General features: G+C 38.7%; 1 protein-coding gene and 1 pseudogene across 3 annotated transcripts in view; one reads left to right on the top strand and one right to left on the bottom strand.

Annotated features, from left to right (window-relative positions):
• The window catches only part of ADIPOR2 (adiponectin receptor 2), a 106,426-nt gene that overhangs the window by 46,327 nt on the left and 42,021 nt on the right, over positions 1–18,078 (bottom strand). The gene's annotated exons all lie outside the window — the stretch shown is intronic.
• On the top strand, positions 8,789–17,988 carry LOC129073474 (alpha-1,2-mannosyltransferase ALG9-like; annotated as a pseudogene).

The raw sequence follows: 18,078 nt of genomic DNA, 5'->3' as shown, positions 1-18,078 counted from the left end.
AAGTTTGGCTTAAATAATCTCTTATAAAAACTCTCTGCAGATTTGGACATTTCTTACATTGACAAACCCTAAAGTCATTTGGTTTACATGGCAAGCAAACTAAAGAATCAAAATCTTTATTCTTAAATGTAGCAAGTACAATAAAACTTTCTGCAAAGTAGCCTTGAAATATAACCACAATGAACTTTCATAAGTAGGAGCTATGTATAAAGACATGTTGTCCATTTAGGAGAATACACATGGGGTGTCCTATTAACTAGATTTGTTTTGTAATCCTCAATTCAGAAACAAAAAGCAAATGACAAGAAATAAGTTTTCCCAAAGAATCTGTAAGGGTTCTCCTTAAAATAAAGAAATTCATTTAAAAAATCAATTTCCAGGAAATGCCTGAGATCAAAACACAGTCCTACCAGCAATGTTTTCTAAATTTACAAGTACAATAAAAGAATGAACAAAATAAGGCACTGTAAAAATCTCCAAAAAAATTTAATTATATTCACCATTTTACATATTCTAAAGTAGGAAGGCCTCATAATAAATACATTTTGTGAACCTTCAGATTCCCAAAGACTTAACAAAACAGCCCAACAGAACACCAGAGAGAACTGTAATTCACTACACATTTTAGTTCATTTGCATTCTCTCTAATTATAAGATGAATTCCTACATGGGTACAATACCTTGAAACCCAAAGCAATCAATTCTGAAACTCTAAGGCGAAGTTAGAAAGTAAGAATGTCCTTTATCACCATTATTAAACTCTGTTCTGGAGATTTTAGACAGTTAAACAAGAGAGAAAAAATGAAAACTGTAACTATTTACACATTATAACACACTTTAGCTATAAAATCCGAAAGAACCAACTGAAAAAAAAATTACAATAAGAAAATTCATCAAAGTGACTGGGTATAAATTTAATATATAGACATCAACAGCTTTCATCCTAAAGGGCCACAATATTTGGTTATTATGTAAGAAATTAATATACACAATAGACAAAAAGATAAAATACTTTAAAACAAACCTTAAAATGCTACTGAAAATCTACATAAATTCCTAGGACTACAAGTGAGTTCATCAAGGTCAACAGATAAAACACGAACACTGAAAATATAAACACATTTCTATATGAAATATGTTTCTATATATTTAAAATATGTATAGGATCTGTTTACTGAAAATTACAAAATGTTGATGAAAGAAATCAAAGGTCTAAACAGTAACATTTCATATTCATGGACTGAAATACTCCATATAGTAAAGATGTCAATTCTTTTTTAAATGTTATTTTTTAATTATTTTTTTGATTATGCTATTATAGTTGTTCTGATTTTTTTCCCCTTTGCCCCCTCCACCCAGCACCATCTACTCCCTCAGGCAATCCTCCCACCATAGTTCACATCTATGGTTCAAACGTATTGAGTTCTTTGGCTACTCCATTTCCTATACTGTACTTTACATTCCCATGGCTATTCTGTAACTATCTATTTGTACTTCTTAATCTCCTCTCCCCTTCACCCATTTCTCCCCCTCCCCCTCCCCCCCCCCAACTGGCAACCATCTGGTAACTAACTTTGTTTTCCTGCTGCTTTTCAGAGTTTCTCCTTAACCTTTGGCCTTTTCATTATGATGTGTCTTGGAGTGGGCCTCTTTGCATTCATCATAATTGGAGCTCTGTGCTTCCTGGACTTGCATGTCTATATCCTTCACCAAATAGGTAAGATTTGTTTCAATATTTTTTTCATATATATTTCCAATTTCTTGCTCTTTCTCTTCTCCTTCTGGCACCCCTATGATGTGAATGTTGCACCTTTTGAAGTTGTCCCAGAGTCTGCTTATACTATCCTCGTTTTTCGGGACTCTTTCTTTCCTTCTTGTTTTTCTACATTGCTGTTTATGTTCCAAATCATTGATTTGATTCTCGGCTTCATCCACTCTACTGTTGTTTCCCTGTAAACCGTTCTTTATTTCAATTAGTGTATCCCTTTGTTTCTGACAGGTCTTTTTTATGCTGCTGAGGTCCTCACTAAGTTCTTTGAGCATCCTTATAACCAGTGCTTTGAACTCTGCATCTGATAGACTGCTTATCTCCATTTTGGTTACCTCTTTTTCTAGAGTTTTGGTCTGTTCTTTTATTTGGGCCATGTTTCTTTGTCTCTTGTTTTGGCAGCCTCCCTGTCTTTGTTTTTAATGTATCAGGTCAAGCTGCTTTGACTCAATGTCTTGGTAGTGTGACCTAAGGCAGTATGCATCCTGCAGGGTTTAGCGGCACTTTCTCCCCATCACACAAGCTGGGTACTGGAGGTGTGCCCTTGATGTGGGCTGAGTAAACCCTCCTCTTGTAGTTGAGCTTTGGTTGCTGTTAGAAGATCAATGGGAGGGATTTACTCAGGCCAGTCAGCTGCAAAGACCAGCTCTTACCACCGACCACCAAACTCTACTGTCTGTGAAGGAGCGGCTGTGCAGGGGGCAGGGTGCTGGTGTTCCGACATGGTCTGTAGCTGTCCACTGGGTGCTCTAACCCTGGGGTTTCCCAGATGGTGTAGGCCAAGGGCAGCCCCCACCTGTGTTTTTCACAGGGCACCCTGCCTGAGCTGTGAAGCAATCTGAGATGGCTGCTACCTGTGCTGGGTTTGGAGATTCCAAGGCCAGGCCAAACTGTAACTCTAATCTGGCTGCCTCTAGTGGTCACTGAAGCCAGCTGCTGCATGTTTGATAGGATTTAGGAGCCAAGAACAGCCATTCTTATGGAAAATCAGCTTTGGTGGGCCCATAAATTGGGTGGGGCAGAGCCTCTGGGGATCTCCAAAGAGGATCAAACAGTGTTTGCCAGGTGGATGAAGTCTCAATATGGCACCAGTTTGCTGGATCTGTGGTGAGAGGGTTTAGCCAAGGGCCAATGGTCTCTGTTCACTTTGATGCCAGACACTTCAGTTCCTCCCTATACGCCACTGGTGCCTTTCAAGCTGCTACCCCGGTGATCAAGCTCAGAGGGAGTTAGTCTGAATAGGTGAGTCCATGTGTGGGTTCTTTAAGAGGAACTGCTTGGGACTCCACAAGTGTCTTCCACCAACTCAATCTTCACTGGTTTTTGCAGCCAGAAGTTGTGGGGACTTGTCTTCCTGGCACTAAAATCCTGGGCTGGGGGGCCTGGTGTAGAGTCTGGGACTACTGGTTCCTGAGATGTCCCTCCACGTGGATATGGGACCAATTTTTATCCACATGGGTATGGGACCAGCCCATTCCACATCTGCGCCCCTACCAGTCTGGATGGATATGGTTTCTTTAATTCCATAGTTGTGAGAGTTCCATTCAACTCGATTTCATGGTTGTCAGACTTCCATTCAGCTCTACTTCTGATGTTCCTGAGTGACAGTTGTTCAATATTTCAGTTGTAATTTTCGATGTGGTTGTACAAAGAGGCAAGCCATTCTGCCTATGCCACCATCTTGACCAGAAATAACATGTCAATTCTCCCCAAATTCTATAGGTTGAATTTGATTCCTATCAAGATCCTAGAAAGGATTTTTGTAGATAAAGACAAGTTTATTTTTAAATTTATAGGGCAGCTACCCAGAAGAGCTAAAACAAATAATGAAGTGGAAATAATCCCTTGGGGGCTGGAAGGGAAGCAGGGAAGGAGGAGGAGAACCTCTACCTAAATAACTTCACACCCTATATGAAAATTAACTCAAAATGGATCATGGCGCTGGGAGAGTAGCTAAGTTGGTTAGAGTGTCATCTCAACACAGCAAGGTTGCAGTTTGTTCCCCATCAGGGCACATACAAGAAACAACCAATGAAGGCATAAATAAGTGGAACAACAAAACAGATGTTTCTCTCTCTCTCAAATCATTAAATAAAAAATGTTTTAAATGGATCATGAACTTAAACATAAAATGCAAAACTATAAAACTTTTCTTAAAAACACAGGAGAAAATCTTCAGAATCTACAGCTATGCAAAAAGTATTGAGACTTGACACCAAAGGCATGATCCATAATAGGGAAAAAAATGATAAATTGGACTTCATCAAAGTTAACTTTACTGTCAAACACTAAGAAGTTGAAAAGACAAGCTGCAGACTGAAAGTGTGTGTAAATTACATATCTAACAAAAAACTACTATCTAAACTATATAAAGAACTCTCAAACTTCAATAGTAAGAAAACTAATCCAACTAGAAAATGAACAAATAACATTAACAGACATTTCACACCAAAGAGCATACATGGCAAATAATCTCACACACACACACACATTCAACATCATTAGCTATCAGGGAAATCCAAATTAAAACCGCAATGAAATATCACTACAAACCTAATTAGAAGAGCTAAAATGAAAATCAGTAACAGCAGGAGACTGACTTCCACCATGACAGTGTGCAGAGCTCTACTATCCAAATAAAGCTCTAACTTTATCTGCTCCCCGGTGATACTAATAAAAAGTATTTTTTTAATGATTAAAAGCCTCTGGAAACAGTCTTAAAGGTGAATAAGAAATAAACATTCAAGAATGAACCCAGGCCTGGCTGGTGGGGCTCACTGGATTGAGTACCAGCCTGTGAACCAAAAGGTTGCTGGTTCAGTTCCCATTTAGGGCACATGCCTGGGTTGCGGGCCAGGTCCCTGGCTGGAGGGGTTCAAGATGCAACCACACACTGATGTTTCTCTCCTTCCCTTCCTCTCTCTCTGAAAATAAATAAACAAAATCTTAAAAAAAAAAAAAAAGGATGAACCCAGATCTCTCTCCTTCTTATACCCCTCCTAAGCCCAAGAAGCAGAGACTACAGACCAGACCCTTGCTGCCAAAATCACAGGGCTCTCTCTGACCCCAGGACCCAGACAGAGGGGTTTCTTCCCCATAAAATGTGTACTGTCAGTATTTCTCAATCTGTCTCAGCTATCTGTTGGTGACACTAAGTCCCAAAAAAGCACATTTTAGAAGTAGGGGCTCCCTTCTTCCTATCAGCCCCATTTGTGGAACTGAGGCACTCCCCTGACCACCATATGCTGAGAATTCTAGGGTATTGATCATTCTTGATCCAGCTCAAGAATTGGTGGTTCTATGCTAGGAGAAGCAAGCAGAGAGGTCCTGTGGCCTTTGCCCACTACCCTCCAAGAACTCACCTCCTAAAATGGAGCTGTCACTCAAAGACACTTGTCAGTGCTCCCATTCTCCCATCTCTTGAGCCATTATTTAGAGATTTTTGCGGGAGGGTGAGGGGAGAAGAAGGTAGGCACAGTAACATCTAATTTCTTCCCAAAGGACCCAACTTTATTTGGAAAACAGGGTGAAGCTCAAGTCAAAGGTATTTTAAAGAAAGGTGGATATTGTGGTAAACAGCAATCGGGAGAAGAACCAAGAAAAAAGCTAAACTTAAGCAGGTTAGTTTGCAAAAGAGCACTAGAGAGTAAAACAGCTGGTCCCTCCTGGTGTCGGAACAAATATTAAATGCTAACTTCGTAAACTAGTCCTTCAAAGCATCCAGAATTTCATGGTATTAATCTACAGAACAATCTATGGCCCAAGGCATTCTTAAAAATCAATATAACAATCAGCTGACAATTAATTATTGGAGTTCAACAGCTAGGTATAGTCAGGGAAAGAACATGAGAGCCCAACTAAAAACATTATCATCTCACCCTGACTATGGGCATATCTAAAATAATATCTCCCTGAGAAACGGTATCAGAAACTAAATCCTGGGCAGACTTTATTAAAACAATCCAGTTATTCATTAAACAAATAAGCAAACAAAGAGTAATAACAATCCCTGGAGAAGGGGGGCCAATACCTACAGTTACTACAATATATCATTATCTAAAATGTCCAGTATCCAACAAAATATGAGGAGGCATGCAAAGAAACAGGAAAGTATATCCATACACTGGGAGAAAATAAAAACAGGCAACAAAGATGATCAAAAGGTACAAACGTCCAGTTATAAAATAAATAAGTCCTACGGATACAATGTACAGCATATTAACTACAGTTAACAATACTGTATTGTATATTTGAGTACCATGTAATAAAACAACTGGTAGGAGCCCAGAATAAATAAAAGCTAAGGGAATAACTCTTAAAAGTTCTCATCCCAAGAAAAACATTTGTAACTAAGTGTGGGAAAAAATAAAAAGGCAACATAAAATGCCTGTAAAGAGACACCAGATATTGGACTTACCAGAAACAATTTTAAATTTGCCATTATAAACATGCTCACAACAAAAGGAAACCATGAAGAAGTGAAGGGCCTGCCCTGGCTGGTGTGGTTCAGTAGATTGAGTGCCAGCCTGCAAACCAAAAGTTCACCAGTTCAATTCCCAGCCAAGGCACATGCCTGGGTTGTGGCCCAGGTCTCCAGTTGGGGGCTCACAAGAGGCTACCACACACTGATGTTTCTCTCCCTCTCATTCTTTTAAATAAAAAAAGAGCTCTGGCTGCTGTGGCTCAGTGGACTGAGTGGCAGCCTGAGAACGAAGGGTCACCAGTTCGATTCCCAGTCAGGGTACATCCCTGTGTTGCAGGCCAGATTCCCAGTGGGGAGCACGTGAGAGGCAATCAAAAAAGGAAAGGAAGAAAAGAAAAAGAAAAAAATAAGTGAAGGGCCCTGTCTAATGTGGCTCAGTGGATTGAGTGTCAGCCTGCAAACTAAAAGGTCACCGGTTCAATTCCCTATCAGGGCCACAGGCTGTGAGCCACATCCCCAGTTGGGGGCGTGCGAGAGGCATCCGAATGATGTTTTTCTCATACATCAATGTTTCTCTCCCTCTCTTCTGAAAATAAAATCATTTAAAAAAAAAAACAAGTGAAGGGAGGTATGATACCAATGTCCTATCAGAGAATTATCAATAAAGAAAGCAATTAGAAAAAAAGAACCAAATGCAAAGTAATAGGGTTGAAGAGTATAACTAGATTTTAAAATCACAGAAGGGCTCAACAAAACTACCGAAGAAAGAATAAGCAAACTTAGAGATGAACTGATGAGAGAATATGCAAGCCAGAAAACAGAAAAAAAGAATGGACTAAAATGATGAGAACTTCAGAGATATGTGAGAACCATTAAGCACACCAACATCTACATAATGGAAGCATCAAAAGGAGAGGAAGGAGCAGAATAAAATACTCAAAGAAATAATGTCAGAAAACTTTGAAAATCTATTCAGAACAATAAACCACACACCCAGGAAATTCAATAAATTCCAACGAGAATAAAAGCAACGACGGTCTTCCCTGACCAGTATGGCTCTGTTGGTTGGGCACTGCTCCACAAAGCAAAAGGCCACTGGTTCAATTTCCAGTCAGGGAATATGCCTGAGTTGCGGATTCAGTCCCTAGTCGGGGTGCATGAGAGAGGCAACAGATTGATGTTTCTCTCTTATGTTGATGTTTCTCTCCCTCTTTCTTCCCCGCTCTCTAAAAATAAATAAAACCTTAAAAAAAAAGGCACAGACACCTCATATTAAAAATGTTAAAGTGAAACACCATGAGAAAATCCTAGAAATAGCAAGAAAATTAGTTATTTACAAGGGAACCCCAGAGGATTAGCAGTTGACTTCTGAACAGAAACAATGAGGCAGCCAGGAGGCAGTCAGATAACATACTCAAAGGAAAAAAAACTGTGAACCAAGCATCTTACATGGAGAAAAGCTATCTTTCAAAAATGGTAAATACTTTCTAATACTTTCTAACGCTGGGGGAGAGGAAAGAATATGAATGAATAAATTTGTTACTAGCAGGCCTGTCTTAAAAATACTAGAGAATTCTGGGAAGATGGCAGATAGAACACCTTAGGAACCTGCCTGCCCACCTAATAACTGCACTGGCAGAATGTGTAACAATGTTAGGACCCTGTGGAGTCTGTCAAAAGCTTGCAACTTTCAGGGGATGACTGGAACTGTAAATTGTTAAATTTGGTCAATTTCAGCTCTTAGCACAGTAGCAGCATCCATTTTCCACCTCCGGCCAGGCAGACAGTAGTACATCTGTTCCTGGAGCCACTTGCACACAGCCTGCAGGAGCAAGGGTGGTTAAAACAACCGTGTCCTCCAAATAATAGGGACCTATGTTCTGGATGCTTCTGATCTCACAGGTACAAACAAGGCAGCCATTACTGTTACACCTCTCCCTACTGTTGCAAAATCTTCCTCATCCAGCTGAGATGACTTCCAAAAACCTTAATGGATAGAAACTTTCCCCCACTTTCATTTTCTGCTTTTCCCCTTTTAGGAGTCAGACATTAAAGACTAGAACATTCAAAATAACTACACAAAGAGAGGCTCCCAAAAGATGTACGAAGACATTAAGTTTATATTTATACTTCCGTACAGAGATAGCATGTAACAATAAAAGAACTAATGATAACCAACAAACCCTGGGGAAAGGGGAGAATCTGATTTCCAGAGTTACCACAGTATTAGATTCAATGTCCAGTGCTCAAAAACACATCATGCCCTAGCTGGTTTGGTTAAGTGGATCGAGCCCCGGACTGCACACCAAAGGGTCACCGGTTCAGTTCCCAGGCATGGTGCATGCCTGAATTGTGGGCCAAGTCCCCAGTTGGGGGCATGCAAGAGGCAACTGATCCATGTTTCTCTCATACATCAATGTTTCTCCCCGTCTTTCTCTCTCCCTTCCCCTCTCTCCCAAAAAATAAATAAAATCTGGGGGGAAAAAAAAAAACATATCACAAGCCTTGACTGTGTGGTTCAGTTGGCTGGGCATCATCTTGCAAAGTAAAAAGGTCACGGTACTTGCCAGGGTTGCAAGTTCAGTCCCAATCAGGGCATGTATGACAGGTATCTGCTCAACGTTTCTCTCTCACACTGATGTTTCTCTTCCTCTTTCTTCCCCTTTCCCTCTTTCTAAAAATATTTTTTTTTTAAGATTTTATTTATTTTTAGAGAGGAGAAGGGAGGGAGAAAGAAAGGGAGATAAACATTAACGTGTGGTTGCCTCTTGAGCGCTTCATACTGGGGACTTGGCCTGCAACCCAGGCATGCGCCCTGACTGGGAATCGAACCAGTGACTCTTTGGTTCACAGGAGGCCACTCAATCCACTGAGCCACACCAGCCAGGGCTAAAAAGAAATTCTTAAAAAAAAAAAAAAAAAAAAATCACAAGATATGCAAATAAACAGGAAAATATGGCATGACAGTCTTCACCAAAAATCACTGTGGTTTCCTCCTTCAACAGTGCCCAGACAGAACCCAGCGCTCGATGTCCATCCCAGCTAGCCAACCAAATCCAGCTTTCCACCACCTCCTCACAGTGCCCTGCACTGCCCCAAACCCCCTGCTACCATTCCAGCACCACGCAGTCACCTTTCCTCAGCCACCCCCCAGGACGACCGTGCCTACCTCACAGGTGGTGCCAGAACTACCACCAACTACCACCACGATTCGGAGGCCACCATCAATCACCAGATCAACCTGGAGCACTATGCTTCCTACATCTACCTGTCCATGTCTTACCTCTTCGACCACAATAATGTGGCTTTGAAAAACTTTGCCAAATATTTTCTTCACCAATCTCATGAGAGGGAACATGCTGAGAAACTGATGAGGCTGCAGAATGAACAAGGTGGCTGAACCTTCCTTCAGAATACCGAGAAACCAGAGTGTGGTGACTGGCAGAATAGGCTGAATGTAATGGAGAGTGCATTACACTTGGAAAAAAGTGTGAATCAGTCACTGCTGGACTTGCACAAACTGGCACTGACAAAAATTACCCTCACTGTATGATTACACTGAGACTCACTACCTGAATGAGCAAGTGAAATCCATCCAAGAATGGGGTGACAATGTAACCAAATTACACAGGCCACGGGGTCCCCTTAAACCTGCACAGCAGAGTATCTTCCTGGCAAACACATCCTGGGAGTCAATGAAGACAGCTCAACCTTAGGCCAGCTTCCCATAGACAGGGGGGTGATTTTCCTCCCTGCCCCACTGTGGTCACCCAAGCAGTACATGCATGTTGGACTTACCTTTTCCTTTTCTATAACTTGCACCAAATCCTCCACTTATATTCTATCATTTGTACCATTCCTTCAAATAAAGTAATTTGGTAGCCACCCACAAAAACAAACAGGAAATATGGCCCATTTGAAGGGAAAAAAGTCAACAGAAACTGTTGTGAAAAACACTGAATGGCTTATGTATAGTCAAAAACTTCATTTAAAACAACTGTCTTAAAGATGCTCAAAGAACTAAAGATGTGGATGTGGAGAAGCCAAGAAAACAATGTATGAACAAAATGGAAATACCAGTAGAGACAGAAAACCTTAAAAAGAAACCAAGAAGAAACTCTGGAGATGGAAAGTATAATAACTGAAATGAAAAATTCACTAATGGGATTCAAAGGAAGATTAGAACAGGAAAAATAAAGAATTGGTGGACTTAAGGACAGGACAATGGAAATTACTGAGGCTGAGAAACAGGAAAAAAAAAAGATCGGGAAAAAAGCAAAAACAGTCTAAGGGATCTATGTAACACCATTCAGCGGACTAAAATATGCATCATAGGAAGACCTAGAAATAATATAAAATAATATTGAATGTCAACTGTAATTTAAAAAAATTTTTTAAATGCATCACAGGGACCCCAAAAGAAAGAGAAAAAGCCGCAAAAAAAGTATGTAAAGTAATAGGTCTTACCAATTTTAATTAAAGACCTAGATATAAACATGTAGGAAGCTCAAAAAACTACATGTAAGATGAATTCAGAGACACACACCAACACACACTATAAGCAAACTTTCAAAAGACAAGGAGCAAACCTTGAAAGCAGCAATAACTGATACCACAGAAATAAAAAGGATCACACGAGACTACTATGAACAATTACTCACCAACAAATTGGATAACCTAAAAGAAATGGATAAATTCCCAGAAACATATACCATACCAAGACTAAATCATGAAGAAACAGAAAATATAAAGAGACCAATAACAAGTAAGGGGAGACTGAAACAGTAACCAAAATCTTCCAACCCCTCCAAAAAGCCCACAATCAAATGGCTTCACTGATGAATTCTACCAAACATTTAAAGAATAAATACCAATTCTTCTCAAACTCTGCCAAAAAAATCAGAGGAAAATCATTTTATAAAGCCAGCATTATCTTGATACCAAAGCCATACAAGGACACTAAGGAAAGAATTATGGGTTAACATCCCTGACGAACATAGATGCAAAAATCCTCAACAAAACACTTAGCAAACTTAATTACATGGCACATTAAAGGGATCGTATCCCATGATCAGCTGCAGTTATGCATGCAAAGACGGTTCAACATGCGCAAATCAATAAATGTGATGTACATTAACAGAATGTGATCATCATTCATATAAACATAAGATCATCTTAAGAGATGCAAAAAAGGCACTTAACAAAGTTCAAAATCCTTTCATGATAAAACTCTCAAGCTTAGAAAATGTGCCCTAACATAATAAAGGTCATATATGACAAGCCTGCACCTAACATCATACTCAACAGTAAAAAGCTGAAAGCTTTTATAGCACGTTCATATACTTTCTATTATAGTCCATTATACTCTAATGGGTTTCATTAGGAGTTCATACAGCATGAAAGTATAACATTCTTAAAACAATAAAAAATATAGAAATGGAGAACAGATTAGTGGTAGTCAAGAATTAAGAAAGGTATGGGAGAAACGTATGTCAGAGAGAGGGAAGTAGGTATGGTTACACCATCAAAGGGTGCTAGGATAATAGCATTGTTTTGTATCTTGACTATATCAATGTCAACATTATGGCTGTACTATATATGGTTTGCAAAATTAGACCACTGAGAGAAAACAGGCAAGGTTAATGGGGGACCTCTGTTATTTCTTAGAACTGCTGTTAAAACTGCAAGTAGATCAAAATGAAGTTTAATTAAAGAAAAACAGAACATACAAGTCCAGCTTCACAGTATTATATATAATATTCCACACCAAAAACTTCAATACAAGGAGTAAAAGATCATGCACATAATTTCCCAATAAAACATGAATACCACAATGCCAACAACACCTGGGTACTAAAAACAATTTCCAAAAAAAGTGGTGTATCTTACTGATGACTGCAATGAAGATGATTAAAACAATAATAGGTTCATCAAAAAGTTAAACACAGAATTATCATAACTCAGCAATTCCACTCCTAGGTATATCCCCAAACTAACTGAAAGCAGGGACTCAGATACTTGTGCACTAATATTCCCAATAGTCAAAATGTGGAAACAACACATTGTAAAGTTAAAAATGGTCAAAATTGGGAGAGGCAGAAAAGTAAAGGGGGAATAAATGGTGATGAAAGGAGACTTGACTTGGGGGGGGGGGTGAACACACAATACAATATACAGATGATGTATTATAGAATGTACACCCAAAACCTATAATTTTATTAACCAATGTCACCCCAATATATTCAATAAAAAAGAAAAATGATCAAAATTATAAACTTCATGATATGTACACTTTATCACCAAAAAAGATAGTATGGGCATCTAGAATATATTTAGTGCTTATTATATGTTAAGCACTACGTATGAAATGGGTACTATCAGAATCCCAATTTTACAGTTGAGAAAGTAAAGCAAGACACAGTTTGAGTAACTAATGCCAACTAGTAGTAATTGGAGAGCTAGAATTTTAATCCAGTCAGTCTCACTCCTGGTGCTACTTCTATAATTTTATTAATAGATGATTAATATTAGCAAAGAAAAGCTCACTTCATTAATTCTTATTTGGGGAATAAATGAAAATAAAAAGTAAGTAACACTGAAAATTGGTGGATAAAGGGGATAGAAATGTACTTCCAAAAAACATGCTCCGTTTAAATCCCATGGAGTCCACAGCTGATACAATAAAGAAAAAAGATCTTTAAAATCTTAAAGATTTTAAGAACTGTGAAGTAAGATAATGAAGGCTGCATTTCAGTAAAATATATTCTAGTACTAACTATTCTGCTTTTTTGTCTAGTAAACTTTTTACTGATGTAAAAAATACACTCAGAAACACACAAAAAGTACCCAAAGTTCTCAGAGTATAAATGCTGTTTAACAAGCAAGAAACAACATTCTACTAACCCAGAGGACCCCTCTCCCCATTACTGTACCGTTGACACTACTCCTTTCCTTATTAGTTAAAATATAATAAAAATCTTCCAGCAAGATTCTCTAAAGACTTAAGCCAGTCAGGATAACACATCTAGTACTTACTCTCATAATGATTAAGAAAAGAAAAAAGTAGATAATACTAAAAAAAAAAAAGTGCATTTCATATCCTTGCTGGTCCCATTACTGATATAAACTATTCCATTCCTAAAACTAATCCTATTCCATTATTAGTTCAGATTTGTATCCACTATATTTTTACTTCACACTGAAGTCTAAAAGAAAAGGTAATGAAGGACACAACATACCGACACTACCGTTAGAACATTTTGCACCACTCAGGTTTCCATCCAAGGAAAAGCATGAACTTGATACCAGAAATCTCATTAACCATGTACCAATTTCAAATGTAAACTTGAGTGTGGAACAATAGGCTACACTCAATTAATTTCAGTATACAACTTTCAAGTCACCTTGAAATTGGCTACATTCACCTTCAAGGAAGCCAATAAAACCATGGAACATATTTTGCAGCCTATCCTCTGCCAGTGAATAATAATCTAATTATAGACCTAGAAAGTGATGCCACTAGACTTAAACTACTAGTGTATTTCCACTCACTGTGTACCAACCAATACAAAGAGACATGACACCGCAGGCCCTTAGAATTTTAAGACTTAATGCCCTAATTTCTTCTTTTAGGTTTGTTTTTTTTTTTAATTTATTCATTTCTAGAGAGGAGGGAAGGGAAGGAGAAATTCTGAAAGGGAGAGAAACATCAATGGTAAGCAATACATTGATTGGTTGCCTCTCACATGCCCCCTACCGGGGACCTGGCCCATAACCCAGGCATGTGCCCTGACTGGGAATCAAACCAGTGACCTTTAGGTTCGCAGGCCAGTGCTCAACTCACTAAACCATATCAGCCAGGGCAATGCCCTAATTTTTAACAACCTCAAAGGTGATGGTAGATGGTAACCTAATTTTTAAGAGTTAATAACAATCTCTACTTCAAACATGATTGTGAGGACTAAATAAGCTAATAGAGACGAAGCACCAAAAATAAATTGAAATCATGTCCTGTGAGGTTGGTGGTAGAACAGGATCACTAATGAGAAAGCCTAAACATCAAGTTCAAATACTGGTAGTCACATCTGAAGATTCTGAAGTCTCTGATCACAGCAAAAACTAATGACAAGTATTTTTAAAAAGTCAACTTAATGTCATGACATCTTAAAATTTCCGCATTTCTCTTTGTTTTTAAAGATTTATTTTTATTTTTAGAGAGAGGAAGGGAGAAAGAGAGGAAGAGAAACATCTAAGTGCGAGAGATACACCAATAGACTGCCTCTCGCATACCCTTAACTGAGGACCTGGCCCACAACCCAGGCATGTGCCCTGACTGGGAATCGAACCTGTGACCTTTCAATTCACAAGCCAGTACTCAATCCACAGAGCCGCACCAGCCAGGGCATGTTTTTGCTTTAAAAAAAAGAAAGGCATCCACATGATACTAAAAAAACAAAAAAACAACCACCAGCAAAAGATAAATTTAACTTTTAAAATACATGGCTGACCCTAGCCAGGTAGGTCAGCTGGTTAGAGTGTCACCCTGATATGCTGTGGTAGTGGGTTCAATCCCCAATCAGGGTACATAGAAGAAACAACCAATGAATGCATAAATAAGTGAAACAATAAATCAATGTTTCTCTCTCTAAAAATCAATTTAAATAATTTTTCAAATAAATGGCTGAAGCCCTAGCTCATAATCATATAACAGGGAAAGTATGAAAAATAACAAAATCTACATAATCAATACTTAGCCTTCTTTCATTAAATAATATAAAAAACTGAACCCAATACATAAAGATTTTGAAATATGTGATGGGTTCAATTATTTATAGTACCAAATGAAAACCATTCAGTCTTTCAAAATATTGTGAAACATCTCCAGCAATGGGGACCTACAACGGCTTCTTCAAATGTTTAACCAACGTGACTCTGTCAAAAGAAGAGTTTTGTTCATCTGTTTTGTTCAGTTCTCCAGACAATTATGGTATCCATTGGTTTCCTGCAAATCACTATTTAATTCAAGTTTGATTAATCCAGATTCAAGAATTCTTACTCATTTACTTTTCCATAAAGGATTCATTTTCTAATTTCCGCTCATTTCCCGGGGTCTTTCTGGGCTCTGCCAAATTCCTTCATATCCTATCTAGAGTAAGAAATTCAGGGTTAGATTTTTTAAATACTCTTTATAATTATGACCACGTGATATGTGATGCCAAGTCTGAGTGAGAGAGAGAGAGAGCGCGCGCGCGCGCACACCGATTTGTGTCCCACTTATTTATGCGTTCTTTGGTTGTTTCCTGTATGTGCCCTGACTGCAGATCCAAGTGCAATCTTGGCATATCAGGATGACACACTAACCAACTGAGCTACTTTGTCCAGAACCTGCATAAATGTTTATTAACTGGGCTGAGGTACCTTTTGGGTTAAGTTGTCAACAATTTAGCTATTTGAGTTGTATTGTTACCTACTAAAATTTTTCACTTTACAAGAGGAAATCAAGTTGATTCTCCCAAGGAATCCATGACAATTTAGAGCATAGAAAGAATTTACACATCTTTCATCCTGTACTCCTTTCAAAAACTTTAAGGTAAATGGGATTTGATCAAGTTCATAAAAGGTCAAGGGAAATTTTGGTATAATGAAAAGTGCCCCCTGTACATGGTGTCAAAGTGAGTGAGTCCAAATACAGGTTCCACTGCCTTGTAAATTCTTAAACTGTCACTTAACTTCCCTAGCCAGAGCTCTCTCATGTCACAAGAGGAAAAATATCTACCTCAATGTTTCAAAGAGGACTGTGTAAGGTATATAAAATATCTTAACAGAAGGTACTCAAATAACTGCATCCAGGCAAGTATAAAACCAAAACTCAAGTCTAGCCCTAACAACCATTTTTCTACATGCCTTTTCATAAGTTCTCAAAGAGGATTCTATAGCTGCCACTTTTACTCCAAAACCTTACATTCTGATTCCATCTCTCACTTCATACCTCTCTACAATCTAGCTTCTATTCCCTCTGAGAGATCATACCTGACAAGGTAATACCAATGAAATCCTTATTACCAAATCCAGAGGATACATGTCAATGATTCCCAAATATTTAACTCTGGCCCTAACCTCTCACTGAACTCCAGAATGCTACTATATCTTATGACCAAGTATAAAATCTCTATCTCTGTGGATGTCTGTCATCTCAAACTTAACAAAATAAAACTCATCATTATCCCACCAAACCTTCCTCCTCTAATTGTTCATTTCAGTAAAAAGTACTATCTTCTAATTGTCCGAGTCCTCCTGAGAAAAGGGACGTTACCTGTCTTTTTTTTTTTTTTTTTTTTAAGATTTTATTTTCAGAGGAGAGAAGGAGGAAAAAGAGAGGGAGAGAAACTTCCATGTGTGAGAAAGATACCAATTGGCTGCCTTACACATACCCTGACACAAACCTGGAACACAACCCAGGCATGTGCCCTGACCAGGAATCAAACTGTTAACCTTTTGGTTCACAGGCTGGTGCTCAACCCACTGAGCCACACCAGCCAGGGAACTTATCTTCCCTACTTCTATATTCCCAGCACCTAAAATAGCAACTAGCACATAGTAGGAGCATTCAGTAAATATTTACCAAATAAATGAAGAATTACTACTCACTTCAAGAATAAGTGCAGCAACAGAAATTAATTTCCCTGATCCCCTCAGATTCTTAACACTCCTTTCTTCTCATTTATTAATGTTTCTATTACACAGTACCTGTCAGAATTTCTGCTGCCTCTGGTAGTCATCAACAGCTACTATTATGGGAAGTTGGTGACTGCACCATTCAACATTGTTTTGTATATAATGTCTGTACTCCACATGGACCTGATCTTTACAGTACACAACCCTAGCATTTCTACTTAATTAATGGATTTCCGAATTTTAATGTAGTCTTTGCTTTGTCTCTCCTGTTCTTACCACTGACTTCTCTTATGGAATAGCTACTGCAAAGATTTTATTTTCACAATTTAGGCTACCCTTATTGGCTTACGCTTTGGCTCCAATGTGTATATTTGGTTTATAATTTTCTTCAGCCTCACAAAGGAGAAAGATTTCTTTTTCCTCTGTATCCATTTATATATCTCTGTGGTTCTGCGGCCCTTTCTGCACTTCAAAAATGTTACCACTTCATGTTTCAGTGACACCACCTGAAACATTATGCTGTACATTCAAATTAGCTGGTGTTAGGAACACTCTAGCTGTTTGGACTCTTACCGTGTCACTCTCTCCGTGTCACTGTTCAAAGGCTATCATGGGCCCATAGATTTGTACTGAGAACTTTACTGAATTGCTACAGACCCAATCATCCACAATGTCCCAGAAGGCCAGCCTGTTCATGTCTATGTAGGAATAGAGTGGTATCGATTTTCTAGCTTCTGTCCATTCCATCAGAGTTCAGGAGCCAGTTACGAAAACATTTTGCAGAGGGACCGCTGGCCACCTAGGTTGTTCCTACTAACAAGACTGACCAGAACCTAGAATAGCCATCCAGATATAATGACATTAGTAAATGCCATTATTTAGTGGATTTGGACACCATGAGAAAAACACTCCAGGAGCCAAAATAATCATCCAATAGAAAAGAATGAATTAGCCTGGCCTACAGACCATTCCTTGATGCTTCTAGATCTTCAAAGCTTCTGTGCGCATTTTATGTCCCCTTCGTGTCAGATCAGTATATAATGTATACAAACTACAGCATCCTCAAACACCAGAAAGCAAAACACATCAAGAAGAAAAGTGAAAGTTAGCAACACACCTATGGCCCCAAAGGAAAAACATCCTGTTCTAGTGAGTCCACTGACAAGAGTCCATCCTAGTCATACTTGTAACATTTGTAATAAAGGCCATCACA

This window comes from Pteronotus mesoamericanus, unplaced genomic scaffold (assembly GCF_021234165.1).
Source record: "Pteronotus mesoamericanus isolate MK-2021 breed Mesoamerican mustached bat unplaced genomic scaffold, CSHL_Meso_final contig_41, whole genome shotgun sequence".
NCBI classification, from domain to species: domain Eukaryota; kingdom Metazoa; phylum Chordata; class Mammalia; order Chiroptera; family Mormoopidae; genus Pteronotus; species Pteronotus mesoamericanus.
This window is presented reverse-complemented; position numbering and strand designations above follow the sequence as displayed.